Source organism: Atta cephalotes (genome assembly GCF_000143395.1).
Source record: "Atta cephalotes unplaced genomic scaffold scaffold00007, whole genome shotgun sequence".
NCBI classification, from domain to species: domain Eukaryota; kingdom Metazoa; phylum Arthropoda; class Insecta; order Hymenoptera; family Formicidae; genus Atta; species Atta cephalotes.
Genome location: NW_012130071.1, coordinates 3,061,951 through 3,078,303, shown reverse-complemented (window position 1 = coordinate 3,078,303; position 16,353 = coordinate 3,061,951). Strand labels below are relative to the sequence as shown.

Sequence of the window (16,353 nt, the reverse complement as noted above, 5' to 3'; positions counted from 1 at the left end):
GTATGAAATATTGCGGTAAATGCTGTCATTTTTGGAAACACAACGCAATCCATTTTCTCGCAGAAATTATTAAAACGCGATTTGACGCAGATGCAAACTACCTTATTGACGTGAATTACTTCATCTATGACTCCCTACCAATAACAAATAAAATAATAACATCAAAAGATCGTCGTTTTAATCGATTGACTAACTCTTTCTTGATGACCTGATGTATATGCGTGGTGATTGGAAGTGAAGGATTGGTAACTTGACACGATGTTCGCGTGCTTGACACAGATTGATCGGAACTATTCCAGTTGTGTGCAATAATGTGTTATGTTTTTTGCTATATTTCTAGCAGATATTGGAGCTACATACTTTTGCTTGGTGCGCGGTTTATCATAAGCAATTAAAACAAAAATGCGCCTTTTTCGCGACCTTAACTCTATCTTCAACTGATAAATTGAGAAAGCTTTTACAATGATATATTGAATGATTTTCTTTACATACGAAAAAAAGATTGGATGTTTGCAATAGATGTGGACTTTAAGTTGCTACTGTATTTTGGTACAGATATTTGTTGAAAATAATCAGTATATAGAATTCTTGTTAATAATACACGATAATGATTATTTTGAATGATTATTTTGATATAAGAGAGATTAGATTAGATTGAAAATCTTTATAACGTAAAAATTAAATATATATAAAATTACATGATAAACTTTATAACTTACAATAATATTTTCTGATGTAGAATAAATCATTATTAAGACATTATGTACATACATCATGTAATGTCTTAATATTGATTTGTATGTTTCATATATTTAATTTTTACGTCATATCCGTCATGCTTTTCCTTTTGACACTTAATTCCCACGCTTTACTAATGGCTACATTCAATTTACAATAAGATGAACAATAAGATGAACAATCAAGTTATCCCAATAGTGGGCCTTTTGAGGGCCTTAAACACATGCAAATGTTTGAGAATGGTGTCCAATAATTCGCGAATCATGCTATAATTTTTCTTATATTCATCGAAGATACATCAAATAAGACGCGAATATGCCTTTGAACAAGCCATGTCTGATTGTCGAAACGTTCCTTGAACGTTCCTTTCGCTTTGTGGTCAAACACAATGTGATTTCATTAGCATAAAATAAGTGAGACAGCTTGTGCAGGAATGTAGTATGGATGATCCACGCAAATACAAAAAATGTGATCTTCGTTGACCAATTAAAAGAAAAAATTTTTGAAATGACCAATCAAAAAATGCTTCAAAGCATTTGTAGCATGAAGTGGATTATTCCCTTTAATTTTCCTTATGACATATTTACACGGTAATTCACGTTGTAAAATGAGCCAGCTTGCTCAACGATCCACACGCAAACGAACAATGGCGGACGCAGGATCGCAAACAGCAACTAGCGCGCTTTGCGCTTAGAACGTACATACTGGAAAAGTTATAGATGACTGTCAATAATGGCATCTATCTGTCCTTGCTTAAATACTTCACCGCATGCATCGATTATTATTATGTAGTATTTAAGAGTGTTATATTATCCCCACTCTTGTCTTAGAACATACACATTTACGCTCATAACATATAAATCATGTGCAACCGTGATAGCAAACAAGCTTTCAGACAAGGATAGACAGATATTGGAGGCACTTATTCCTCCAACAACTGCAAATGTTGGAAGACACCTAAAATTTGTTTAAATCAAATTAAACCTTCTAGAAATTTCAAGAATTATCTTTTCTTGACGAGTTTCTTAACCAAAATAACCTTAGCATTCTAAAAATGCAGTGGAATAAATTATTAAGCGTTAACTGAATTGAAATTTTTAATAACAATGTTATTAATGATTGTTATACATCTTGGTCTGAAGTCTACAAATTCAAAAATGCAGGAGGTAATTTTGTCTTTAAACAACATTAGCATTTATCCTACTATCATTACCGACAAGCAATTTCATTGTAGAATGCGGTTTTTCTATAATGAATGTCGTTAAATACGGTATAGTCCTTCCAATATGTATGTTTTAAGACTTTGCGGCTGTAAGCCGCTGGTCTGAACAACGCTACGCTAGCCTACTGTGCAAGCGCAATAGAGAAATCGGTATGCAGCCATCCGCGATATTTGAACAATTAAATTTTTTCATATTAGCAGACATTACTCGCAGATACTTTATCTGATTGTGACCTTGTGGACCTCGCTTGGAAAGTCATTAATTCCTGTAAACAGGAAGGATGAGGTAAATTTTGTGTTCTATTTAGAAAACTTATTTAGTTAATTTTTTAATGTATAACGAGCGCGGACTAAAATCTTTTGAGGATTACTCAGAGTTACGATCTAACAATATATATCAAAGTTGAAATCATTAGAGGTGAATTCGTTGTTTTAATATACAGTTACCAAATTTTATATAATAATTTTTAAAGTGAAGTTTTCTTAGAAATAAAAAATTACAGTAATTTATTCTCATCTAAGATTAATAAGTTCCTTCATTCCCTGACTTTTCCCGATTTTCTCTGATTGCTAACGGCTCTGATATATTCTTGCTTGTTACAAGTAAATATTTGGAACCAAAGACTTTGTTTATAACGAAAGATGAATCATAAATCATCTTAGCTGCTCCAATAGAAGACAAAGAAGAAACAATTAAAATCATGAAATTATAAACTATTAAACATTTATAACCAATTTTTTAAAATAGGAATAAATTTGTATTTGTAATGTGGGAAATTTTGCTACATATAACAGATAATAGAAATATTAATAACAGACAATAGAAATTTTATTTTACATCGCATGTGAGAACACAATCAAATTGATTATGCGGTTCAAAATAAGGATTCTTAACCCTCCGTTCACACGAGGATCAGCATAACCTATCTCCCGATTTTCATAGTTCAGATATTTGGACACGCTTTGAGTAGTGGCACTGAGGCTTTTCTTGGAAAAAACTTATATATCACTTCTACAATTCCCGTGCTTGGTCTTCTAATGCACCATTAGCTACGTAGTTGTACAGTGTAAAGTGTGTGTTCGACTTTTTACTTTTACGATCATACTTTTACGATACTTTTGCGATCAGCTGCGGACTTGTAGTCGGCCACAATGGCACCTTGCGATAATGAAGAAAAACTTGTGATAAATGCGGTCTCAACCACACAAGTTGCAGTAAAATCCACAATGAAAATTATGCAGTCCAAAATATCGAGGTGACTTCACCAGCGGCGGAAACCAGGGTTACCAGATGTGATAATTCATCAAATAGGACTCAAATCTTGAGTCTTCACATAGTAAAATATGCAAGTTTAGATATCATGCATGATATTTTTGAAGGTATATGAAGTAGCAAAAATTTTTAAGACTTTTATAATTGACGAAAAAATATTTTCTCTCGATACTCTAAATTCGCGAATTGCACATTTTAACTATGATATGAGCGTTAGGAAAAATGTCTGTTTGTATACTATATAACGCTCTTATCATAGCTACTAACAATCTCATCATCAGAAATGTTATTCTTATCGAAAATCTCGGTTTGCTTATTGGTGACTTGTTCTTCTCGATTATGAAGTATGGCAATTTTATCTTAATTTGCGTGAAATAATAAAAGCATCATCATGTCTCCATCATTTAATATTGTGATTCTTGAATTACTCGAAACTCTAAACATCACTCCTTATATTTATAACTTTTTTCTGAATCGCTAAAGCCTAAATATCATTTATTACTTCACTACGCTCGAATAATGAAAAAATTTGATCCCCTCAAGTATCTTTCTTGTATCCATTATGAAGCGAAATATAAACAATTGAAGGAATTCCAAAATCATAACATCGCGTCAAAAACCAGCTTTTATACTTGCTTTGAAACATTAGTTCAGTATGTCTTATTTCTCCTTAGGAAAGGATTTTTAAATCGCTTATGTTGGGATCTCATATTCGACGAAAGTTGAGTTTTCTACGCGATTATAGTCATTTGAAAAATATTCTTTCGCCATATATTGTTAATGAATATCAACATTCTGAGTTGAAAATAGCATAACTTATAACTAACTTATAACTTATAACTAACTCGTATCAATGCAGTTATAAAAATAGACTCGAATGATTTTTTGTTTGGTCAAATTAAGTACATAATTATTCATGAATCGCAAAATATATATTTTCTATATTTCAAATTGAACACATTGAGTATATATCGACATTATTATGTATTTGAAGTGACCAAGACAAACACATGGGGATTTATAAATTTTGAAGATATCACTCAGTACTCACCTATCAAGCTATACATAATGGCGAATGGTAAACAATATATGCCGTGCGAATAGAAATACGTTAATGCAAAATCAATGTTCTCTTTTATTTTTATATAATTCCATGTATATATACAAGAATTTATTTTGTAACAGATTTGTGTGCAACATTTATATATAAATATGTTATTTTTACAATTAATTATATATAAATTAAAAATTATATATAAATACGTTATTTTTACAATTTTGTACAATGTTTATATAAATATGTTTTATTTTTGTGTGCAATGTTTGCATATACGTATGTTTCTTTTTTGTTAACAGATATAAAAGTTAATAAATAAAATAATAACGAACTAAAATTATTCTGTCAAATTATTAATTTTATACTTAATTTTTATAGATAGTTATTGCATATGAGCATGTGCTAAGATAGCACTATGCTAACAATAAGAATAAAAATTTCTTTGGTATTTTTAATTAGTATTTTATTATAATTTCTTTTTTTTCTTTACATGTAAGTAACAAAAAAAATAGAATTAACTGAAATTATTGTAATTTGATTCAATGTAATGTGTGAATATTTTGTATCACAAAGGTGATATAAATAGCTTGAGCGAATTACATCGATTATATTTTTTGGGAAATAAAATTACTTTGAATAAAGTTACAATTAATTCTATTTAGTTTTTGTTATTTATACTTAACAAAAATAGAAATTAAAATAAAATATTAATTTTCATTTTTTTTAAATGAAAGAAATTTTTATTTTTATCTTTAGCATAGTGTTTTTTGAACACACGCTCACATGTAATGACTTTATCTATACAAAGTATCACATGAAAGTAAAATAAGAAATATCTTATATAAAATATGAAATAATTCGTAAAATATTTATATTTTTATTATTTTGCACTATACATTTTTGTAAACAGAATGATAAGAGAAATCAATTTGCGTTTAAAAAATCAATCAGTTCACTGATTGAAAAAAGTTTAATTGACTATAAAATTACATTCCCAAAAGTTCTCAAGATCAAATAAAGATCGCTATTCTACATTTCTTTTGAAACGAAACAATCTTTAATTAAAACGTTTTTTAATTAAAACAGGAAAAACGTGTTTTCAAAGTATTTCAAAGTATTTCAATTCATTATTAAAAATGAGTGTATATAAGTATGCTATTGTTATTAAGCAATTACACAAAATTCCCAAATTTTGCGGACAAAGCACTATAAGAAAATTTTGTTAATATACTAGGTGAGGGGAGATGCAATGTCAAAGGGTTTGCCAAAATTAATTCGATTTTTTTTTATTTATGAAGCTTCAAAGTTGAGCTACAAAATGAATAAAAAATTGATTTATTTTTTGTCTATACATTATCGAATTTTTTAACAAAACTATTATTCTGATTATATATTATCCGAAGCGCGCATTTAGAACAGTACGTATACAAGAATATTCAGCAGTCTTACGTTCAGTGCAGTCGTTCTGTCATAATCATATCTATACAATTTGTAAATTGTTTTTATATTACGATACAAAGCAAGGTTTAACATTTTTAGACATGATTATCAATCCACTTAATGTTGTTAGACTTTTATTAGCATCTATAAGTTCAGTCTATATCTAACAAAAACACCAGTCACTGAAGTAGAAATAGAATTAAAAGAACACAAGAACAGAAGAAATTTATCTCGAAAAAAAATTATCAAGAACCTTATAAATTATTAGGTGTACAACACCTAATAATTTTTTGCTTCCGTCGTTTTTTTTTTCGAAATTCGAGGCTTTATTGTAAAAAACTGGTTATACATTTATGATTCAAAGTATTGTCCATCGCTGGCCACTACTTTCTCCCATCTTTCGGGTACGAATCCCGCGTCGAAAAAACTGGTCATCTTTTGAGGCTATCCACGAATCGATCCAATTTTTTACTTTTTCATAAGACCGAAAGTGCTGATTAGCCAAGCCGTGTGCCATTGATCGAAACAAGTGATAGTCAGAGGGAGCAATGTCTGGAGAATACGGCGGGTGGGGTAGGACTTCCCATTTCAACGTTTCCAAGTATATCTTGACCACTTTCGCAACATGGGGTCGAGCATTGTCATGCAAAATCACTTTATCGTGTCTCTCGTTGTATTGCGGCCGTTTGTCTTTCAATGCTCGGCTCAAACGCATCAATTGCGTTCGATACCGATCGCTTGTGATTGTTTCAGTCGGTTTTAACAGTTCATAATACACTACGCCGAGCTGGTCCCACCAAATACAGAGCATGACCTTGGACATCAAAATCACCGTTCTTGAAGCGTTGAAATCACTCACGACACGTTTTTTCACTAATAGCGGCCTCACCATAAGTATTTGAGAGCATTTCGATGAGCCTCAGCCGCAGATTTCTTCATATTGAAGCAAAAAATTAAAACTTCCCGCAAATGATGAGAATTTGGCTCGTAAACTGACATTTTCAATCGAGAATAACTTTATGATGCAGACACAAATCGACTAATGTTTCTATGGGGTTATGTTGACAGATGCCCAAGTTTATTGTATGACGTCTATGATCTATTTATTTCGACTATCACTTACTGCTAAAGCCATCTACAGGAAAACGGCGGAAGCAAAGTTGTACACCTAATATATAATTTTGAAATAATTGAAGATGACAAAGAAGCATGGAATGAAGATAATTTAAATTCTCATCCTCAATGTTCAAATGATGACGCAGATTTTGACAGTTCTTATAAAAGACGAACTGTTGAGTATTAAATTGGGATATTAATGAAAAAAATAACAATAAAAATAATCGTCCGCTAAAATCAATACAAAATAAATTTAGAAGAGTTTCATTTGAATGTCATATAAGATGATGGGAAGAATAATTATATTCATGTGGAAATAGATAGTATAGAAAAATTATCTTACATCTCCAAATTTACACACGATAAATTTACTACAGCTGTTGAATCAAGATAGTTCATGATATTGATTTGACAAAGGGAGGGTTTACAAGCTCAGAGGAAATAGGAAATTTAAATCTTATATTTAACGCATCTCACAGTTGGATATTAAGATTCAAAAAGTCCTACCAAATTGTTTCGAGAAAAATTATGAAATTTGTAACGAGAAAAACAATAAAAGATTCCGTTAATTTGCAAAATACAGTTGATGATTTTCTGAAAACAGTGAAACTTATCGAACAGTTTGGATCTGAAAATGTTTTTAATTTTGATCAAAATGGTTTCCAATTGGAAATTCATTCTGAAAGATCATTGTCTGATCAAGAAATAAGGAAAATAGAATGTGTTGTGCAATCTATATGTCAACAACACACCTTTAATTTGCTTTTTTACCGATCTCTGTACGACTTTTTTTAGTCGAGTTATTTAATGTTGAAGCAAAAAGGGTCATTTTTATTCAGTGAAAAAAAATTTGTATAGAAACTAGTCAAAAAGCAAATTAAAGGTAAAGATTCACTCTTTCGAAAACTGTAAATCGCATTTGTGCACAATTTTTATTTGACTCCGTGGAACTTCGCAAATTTCATAAAAAATTTTGAGATCTAATCTTCATTTATGTTTGTGTAACTTTATGAAATATGAGTAATATGGTTTTTTAAAGTTTTGAAAGGTTTATAGGTTATAGGTTTGAAAAGTAGAGATTTCAAGCTTTAAAATGCTTTTTTAAAAATCTCGATACGATGATTTTTGACGAAATTATTCTATTTCAAAATTTGACTATTTTTGCAGGGTGGAACAAGTGATCCTTTAATTTTGTTGAGTAGTGTATTATTGCATCAACGAAATTTATTTAATAAATATGTGCAAATGTTCATCCAGCGAAATATAAATTTTTTTTCTTAGTTTTCCAATATTTTGTTATTGCAAATTGTAATTTTGTATTGTAAAGATGTTTTCATCACAATTACGTTTAAAAATAAATATTAATAATGTTGTAGTAAACAAATTTTAATTTTTAACACCGATATTATAATTTTAGTTAAAGAAATGCAACATATATTAATATGTTCTTATACAATTTTATTTTGTACAAAAGTCCAGTAAAATAGAAATAACTTTTTAAAATGCAAATATCTTTAAAATAGTATGTACATTTATATAATATATTTATTGTATATTACAAAATAGAAACGAATAAACGTTTGCAATAACGAATATAAACAATTTATTTTTTCTTATGTTATGTACAAAAATTATTATTTTACATAATTGTAGGAAGGAGCCTAGTTCTGAGACCTTTATTTCTTCATCATCTGAATCGGATGAAAATACCGATCCGAATGTTTTAAAAAAACAGAAATATTTATTTGTTGAAAAGAAGATATACAATATAAAAGACTTCAGCGGCCTTCTGTTCATGAAATATTGAAAGAAAGTCGTAGGTATAGTCGACGTATAACCATAAATATAGGAGATTTAACACAAAACATAAAATTTGCTTTACTGTATATTCTTAGGGGACAATTTTCATGTCATATTTGAACTAAATATAAGTTTCAATTATAATTATTCCTTAGATTTTGTCTTGTAAATACTAAAACTCGTGAAAAACAGATTATTGAGAACGCTCAATTATTTCGGACTGTTGAAAATTAAAACAGACATTGAACAAAAACATGATGTTTTAGAGGAATGCATTTTCCATTCAATAACAAATTTTCATCTTATAAAAAATCGTGTTTCCGATGTAATGCATGACTTACTTGAAGGAGTTTGCCGCTATGATTTAGGTCAATTTCTAAATAGATTAATAACTAAAGATAAATTATTTTCTCTTGAAATATTAAATAATAGCATTCATTTTTTTGATTTTGAAACTAATTATTCAACAAATAAACCGCCTTTAATCAATATAAATTCTATAAATAAAAAGCATATTATTTATTCAGCAGCCGAAATGATGTGTTTTCGTACACTATTTGGGTTTAATAATTGGTGATCTTGTTCTGGAAAAAAAAAAAAANAAAAAAAAAAACTTAAGTCAATTATATGTAATTTTTCGAAAAATGATATCTATTATAATGACAAGAAATAATCAATGACAACATTACTTTGCTGAAAAAACTATTGTAATTAGTAAACATCATAAATTATATATGAATTTATTTAACAATACGTTAAAATTACAAACATCTTTTACTTCATTATCCGCGTTTGATGGAACAGGCAGGACCTTTTGTACAAATGTCATCCATACAATTCGAAGCAAAACATAAAAAATTAAAACAAACTGCAAAAAGTTAAGAAGAAACTCCACGTATACATTAGCTTTGAAACATTAGTTGCAATTAAATTATCGATTTATTTTAAATAAAGGATTTGAAAAACGTGTAGAATGGAGTGCAATATTGTATGAAAGCTTGATAGACATTGAGTTTTATTGATTTTAGAAGTATTTTATCCTTTGTTTCTTTTGATAATTATAAATGCATTTCTTGGATTAAAGTAAATGGATATGTATAAAAACTCCTTCAAGATGCTTGTTTTAAATGAGTCCTTTTGTATGTGGAGATGTATACTGTTCGCGAGCAGTATAGCAGTTTTTATGATATTTACAAGGAGTATTCATACAATAATTTGAATATTTCATCGACATTTATATATTCTGTAGCAATTTCCTTACTGATCTAAAATATTTAACACTTTGGAAATACGAATCGAACTTTCTATGAATATTTAATGCTAGCTGAGAAAGTAGTTGATGAAATAGTGTGAGAAGAAAACAAATGTTAGTTTTGTTACACTTTCGCTGTACAAGACCGAAATTTTTATTTTGAATCCACCATTTTGAATTTTTTGCTTTTAATATCAGATTTGAAATCAGCCAAACTTTTTCCCATCTCTCAGGCAATTTTCGAATTTCATCTCGAAAAAATGACTCGTCTTTGGAGACGAATTTTGGAGCCAATTTTTGATTTTTGCGAAAGAAGTGAACCGGTGACTTGCTGCATCCTTCAGAACAATCAGTAATCAGTAAAGAAGGAGCAATGTCCGGAGAATATGGCGGGTGCAGTAAAACATTCCATTTGAGTGTTTCCAAATATTTTTTTATGATTTTAGCGACATGAGGTCGAGCGTTGTCAGAGAAGAAGAATCACTTTATCATGCTTTGCTCGTATTTCGGCCGTTTTCTCGCAACGTACGGCTCAAACGAATCAATTGTAGCCGATACCGATCGCCCGTAACGGAATCGCCAGGTTTCAGCAGCTCATAGTAAACAAGACCCTTTTGGTCCCATCAGATACAGAAATACACCACTATATGATCTTCGAATCATGAATGTTCGGCCGTAGTGTTGATGTTGAGGTCGATGGTCAATTCATCGGGCTTAGCGTAGTATTTTTTCTTCTTAGAGTTGTCGTAGAATATTCACTTCTCATCTCCAATCACAATCCGATGCAAAAAATCCTTTTCTTTGTTGTCTTTGAATCAGCTGTTCGCAAGTGAAAAATCGCCTTTCAATGTTTCTCAGTTTCAGTTCATAAGGCACCCAATTTCCTAGTTTTTGAATCATTCCCATGGTTCTCAATCGTACAGAAACGGCTTGAGTTGTCCCAATGATTCTGCAAGCTCTTCTTGCGTTTGACTCTGATCTTCTTCGAGTAATGCCTCTAATTCTTTGTCTTCGAATTTTTTTTGGCTATCCAGAGCGAGGCTTGTCTTCAACGCTGAAATCTCCATCCTTGAAACATTGAAATCATTCCCTACATAATTTATCAGTTGGAGCAGTGTCACCATAAACTTCGACAAGCATTCGATGGGCTTTAGTATTTTTCTTCCAATTAAAGCAGAAAATTAAATCATTTGCCTCCCGCATGTTACTTGGTTAACACAAAATTCGACATTTCAAACACAATAAAAATCAAGTTTGTTTTGAAGGTTTTGTATGAAAGCGATACAAACTGAATATTATTAGCAGATGAACCTCTCTGAAACCGCCAAAATCAGCTGTCACTATGAACCATTCACAATAGCTGGAGCAATCTTTAGGGAAACGGACCGAACTAATACTTGCAATATTGGGTTACAATAGCAGCGATTCTCGCACAAATAGCAATATCGCACGTTTGAGACAAATTTTGAACTACTAGATGTCAAATGCATATTTGCCGCATATCTAAATAAAAGTGTACAGTAATAGGAACAAAATGGTGCCATTAACATTTCTGTAGGAAAGAGAATGTAGAAGATTAATTGGGGAAGGGGGGAGGGTAGAGAATTTATTGTCAAATTGTGAAAATGATTTGATACTTTATGTCTTTTCTTACTACAGCATGTATTACTTTAGGTTAATTATTGACTATTTTGCAAACGTTAACATCCCTGGAGGTAAAATTAATGCATAGGCACTTTTATATTGCCAGCATATTTCAAAATATATGATATATTTTCATAAATTGCGCGTTCGTCTTTTTAGACGATTTCTCAATTTTAAAGACCTATTAATAAGAAAATACTTTATTTATGTTCATTATGTTCAAAACTTATATTCTTTCATTACTATACAATAAGATAATATAATTCTCTACATCAATATTAAAAGATGAATTTTGGGCTCACTGTGCACCATCGTATACGACACCTACATTTAGAGAATTCGTAGTACACATATTTTTAAAAGTATTCACAACTAAAATGCTATAGATTTTATATATATAGAAAAATAAAATTCCAATTTGTTACTGACCGTAAAAAAATAAAATGAATATATAAATAATGAATATATAATATATAATAAACTCATTTTGACCGATGACGCCGAGGCTTAAATTTCATTAATTGTCGAAGAACTTGGTGCTCGTATGATATTGATTTTAAAACAATTCTTAGATATCATAGTAATTAAAATATATGCATTTCCGTGCTCACTCTAAATTAATATAATTAATTCGTCACGAAAGAGCATCGCACTCTAAAATTCGTTATCCGATCATCAAAGATTCTTGCAAAATTGTGATAATAATGTTATCGTTAGATATCAAAATATATACAGATCCGAATTTGAACTGAATTCTTATGCGGCACTTTTCAAAGCATGATTCATTTCAAATTTTTTTTGTGTGGATCAATGTCTTTTCATTGAGATTGTTTACATCGTCGCGCTGATAGTCTCCAGTCGGATAGTCCCCCTCCCTCCGCCCGCCTGGCTGTAACATTTGAGCTAATTATTGCTCGATAGTAGTAGCGAGTAGTGTTTTATTCTTTTTTTTAAATTTTTTTTCATTCGTGATTTTGTATCGATTTTTCATAAAAATATTTATTTTATTTTCATTGCGTCTCGTACAATGTGATAATTACGTACGTTACTCATAAGATTGGGATTAATATTGGATTAGCATCATGCTTGCACGTGGAAGATCAATGAAAATAGATAAGCATACTCTCTGAGAGAATATTATTTATTATTATTAATATATTTATTATTATTAATTAATCGACACATTAATTAATTATAAAGATTGCTTGATAGTGGTTAAAAGATTATTTCAAAATTGAATAATATTTGAGTTACAATAGCAAAAGAATTAGATAATCATTAATCCCAATTTCTTTATATACATTTGTTTCATGTAATAAATAAAATGTAAGAGATAAGTTAATTGACCGTCCTTCTGTTTTTTTTATCAATATTATTGATATTAAACATGTTTCTAAGATATTGAACATTGATAATAGTAATAAATCAATGATAATTGATTCAACAGTGAATTCCACAATAAACGATTCTGCTATGCCTGTAAAAAATATCGGTGATTTATTGATATTTACTTTTACCATGACAAAGGCTGATTTTAAGCTGCTATGATAATTTAAAACATATAGGCGAAAAGATAAAGGCCGACTTACTTCCGCGTCAATATACAATAAAATCACATGGAAACACATATTTACTGAAAAAATTTGAGAAAGTGCAAAATTGCCATGTGATTTTAATTTTAAACACAAATTAATCAGCAATGGAGAATTTGGATACGCGTATGGTTCATATGAATGTGGCTCATTTATAAAATGTAAGATAAATAATACGAATGAGCTAATTACTAAAATAAAATGTAAATTTATTGGGGAAGGAGAAAAAAAAGGACGTTGTCTAAATGATTTGGTAAACGATATTGATAAACGATATTTGAGAAATCCAATTAGAGAAGCTGTTGCAAATGAATTACAAGGAAAAAGTGTAATGAAGTATCGAGTCGAAACGACACAAAAATTAATGCAAAGTGATGATAATATTGAACCTCCGCATTTAGTGCAAATGTTTTACGAGTTGTCAAACAAATATTGCAGAAAAAAGTTATGGTCATAGTGCACCGGATCGTATCCATTCCATCAGCTAATACTGAATAGCATTTGTATTATCTTTTAGACAACATCTGCGTTGCTGTAAAAAGACGACTTTTTTCAGAATTCGCTACACAATTATATAAAAATATGTTTCCCTTTGATTTATCAGGCCTCTTAATTTTTCTAATAATATTGCCAGTTGCATCTATGTCCAAGATCCAAATGCTTTAGAAATTATTAAACTGGGTCCTTATAAGAATATTTTTCATAATATTGGCTTAGATCCATTTTTTGTGCATTATTGGTCAAATTATCAATTGGATGTATACAGAACATACACATTACACAAAACAACTTGTGTTTACATAGATGCAACTGGCAGTATTATTAGAAAAATTAAGAGGCTTGATAAATCAAAGATGGGAAACATATTTTTATATAATTGTAGCGAATTCTAAAAAAAGTCATTTTTTTCCAACAACATAGATGTTGTCTGAAAGATGTTATCTGAAAGATAATACGAATGCTATTCAATATTGATTGATGGAATGGATATGATCCGGTGCATGTGAAGTTGTATGTGATTTTTCACGAGCATTCCTGACAACAGTAATACGAAGTTTTACTAATTATAGTACACTGGACGGATCTGCAGACGCTTGCAAAGAAAATGATTTACCTCTCTACATATGTATCGATGTAGCACACTTTATTAAAAAATATTCCAACTTTTTAAAGAATTCATGCCCACGTATAAAACAATTTTATTTTTATATAATAGGACAATTAATTTTGTATCGAGATATTGAGACTGCAGCTGATATATTAAAAGGAATTTTAATTATTACTCAAAGTAAAACAAAAGGTAACACAAGAGAAAGAACAATATATGAAGAATATAAAATAACAAATTTTTTTTCTTAATATTCAAAACATGTTACCGATAAGATGTTACAGAATATAAAAAAGTATAATGATATTGAAGATGATGAAGAAAACAATTTTAATAAGTGAAGTCATTGGGCATAAAATATAAATGATAGCGTGAAAAGTTTACTGGCTGATAATGAGGGAGATAGAGATAATGCTCATTATTTACCAAAATTAGCTGATTATATTATGAAAGATGTTAAATTGCTATCTTTATGGTCTTGTGTTTGTAGAGAAATTTGGATATGGAAGAATTCCTGCCAGCAATGCTTACGTAGAAAGTGATTTTAACATAATAAAAAATATTATGTTAAACGCAGAAACATCTATGTGTGCAGATGAATTTGTGACAAAGCACGTAAATGCAGCGGTCATCTAAAAATAACACATGCAAATACTCAAGATCTTGATTTAAGAGAAAAAAAAAGTAAAAAATATTAGTTAGAAGTTCAAAATGATGATGACAATGTCAGAAAAAATATCTTGAGAAATAAGAAAAAATGTCCGGCTTGTGAAAACGGAGACGAACCTACTGATGGACATACATGTTGTTTGTAAAAAATTTGTTGTTTGTTTTGGATATTCTATGCCAGTTGGAGAAGAAGAATGCGGACAGCAACGAATATGGACTGCCATAAACAATCTTGAAGAAATTATTGCAATGAAGGAAGTTGAAGATTAGCGAGGTTTGGCTACAGCAGACACGCAATCTAAAGGGAGATATTTGTAAAAGGATAGTAACAAAATGAATTTTTATTAAATATTAATATACATAAGATACGAATAAGAAATGGCAGTAATTTATCATTGAAAGTTAAAATTCAAAAGAATAATTATTCTTATATCTAATTATTAACAAATACCTGTGCATTTGATAGCATTTTACAATTACTTATTGCTGCTTATTTTGATACAAAAATTATTAAATGGTACATTGTGAAACAGATTAAAAATTTTTTGAATTAATTAAAGAAATGATATAAAAAAAAATCATCGTATAGACTTTGTGCGATGATTTTAAAAGATATATTTTCAAGTAAAATGTTACCGAATAATTGTATTCTTAATTGTGAGATATCAATTATCTTTTTATGCATAAATTTGTTTCAGAAGTATCCATCATGGCAATATCTGAAAGAGTAAAAACATTGCCATTAGTGCAAGTACAACTTGAAGCATTATTAGGAAACTACATTAATGAAATTGAAAAGGATATAAGACATTGGTCTTGTATACAACCGAATTGTGATGGACTGGAAAGACTGTACGACAATTTCTGAAATGTATAATAAGATATGTATACTTAGCATGAATTTTACAATATACAGTATATATTTTAAAATTTCAAATCATTCAATAATATTTTATAGACATTTTACTATATTGGAAATTCATTGTTTATTGACATTGTTTTAAAAATACATGTATGACGCAGTTTTAATTTGCAATGTAATTTTTTATTAAAAACTAGATAAAAATAAAAATAATTTTTAAATTATTATAATTTAATAAAGAAATAAAATTTTGTTTATTAAACATAAGTTTAAAATAATTTCTTTTACTTTAAAATATTTAATAGAAAAAAGTATCAGTTTGTGTTAAAATCATTAATAGATATTCAATTATTTTTTAATTAAATTTATATTGCATTTTTTAATTATATTTTTACATTGTATACAATATTAAATAATCAAGATTCTTTCTTTTTATTTTCAGGACGATTCGTCGTAATGGAAACGTATTCATTACATTAAAAAAAGTACATTAATTTAGAGTGAGCACTAAAATCGGAAATGCATATATTTTGATACTGCGATGTCTAAGGATTGTTTTAAAACCAATATCATGCAAGCA

General features: G+C 29.4%; 1 pseudogene; it reads left to right on the top strand.

Annotated features, from left to right (window-relative positions):
- The first annotated feature begins 1,053 nt into the window (after positions 1 to 1,053).
- On the top strand, positions 1,054 to 15,779 carry LOC105626989 (annotated as a pseudogene).
- Positions 15,780 to 16,353: the final 574 nt, after the last annotated feature.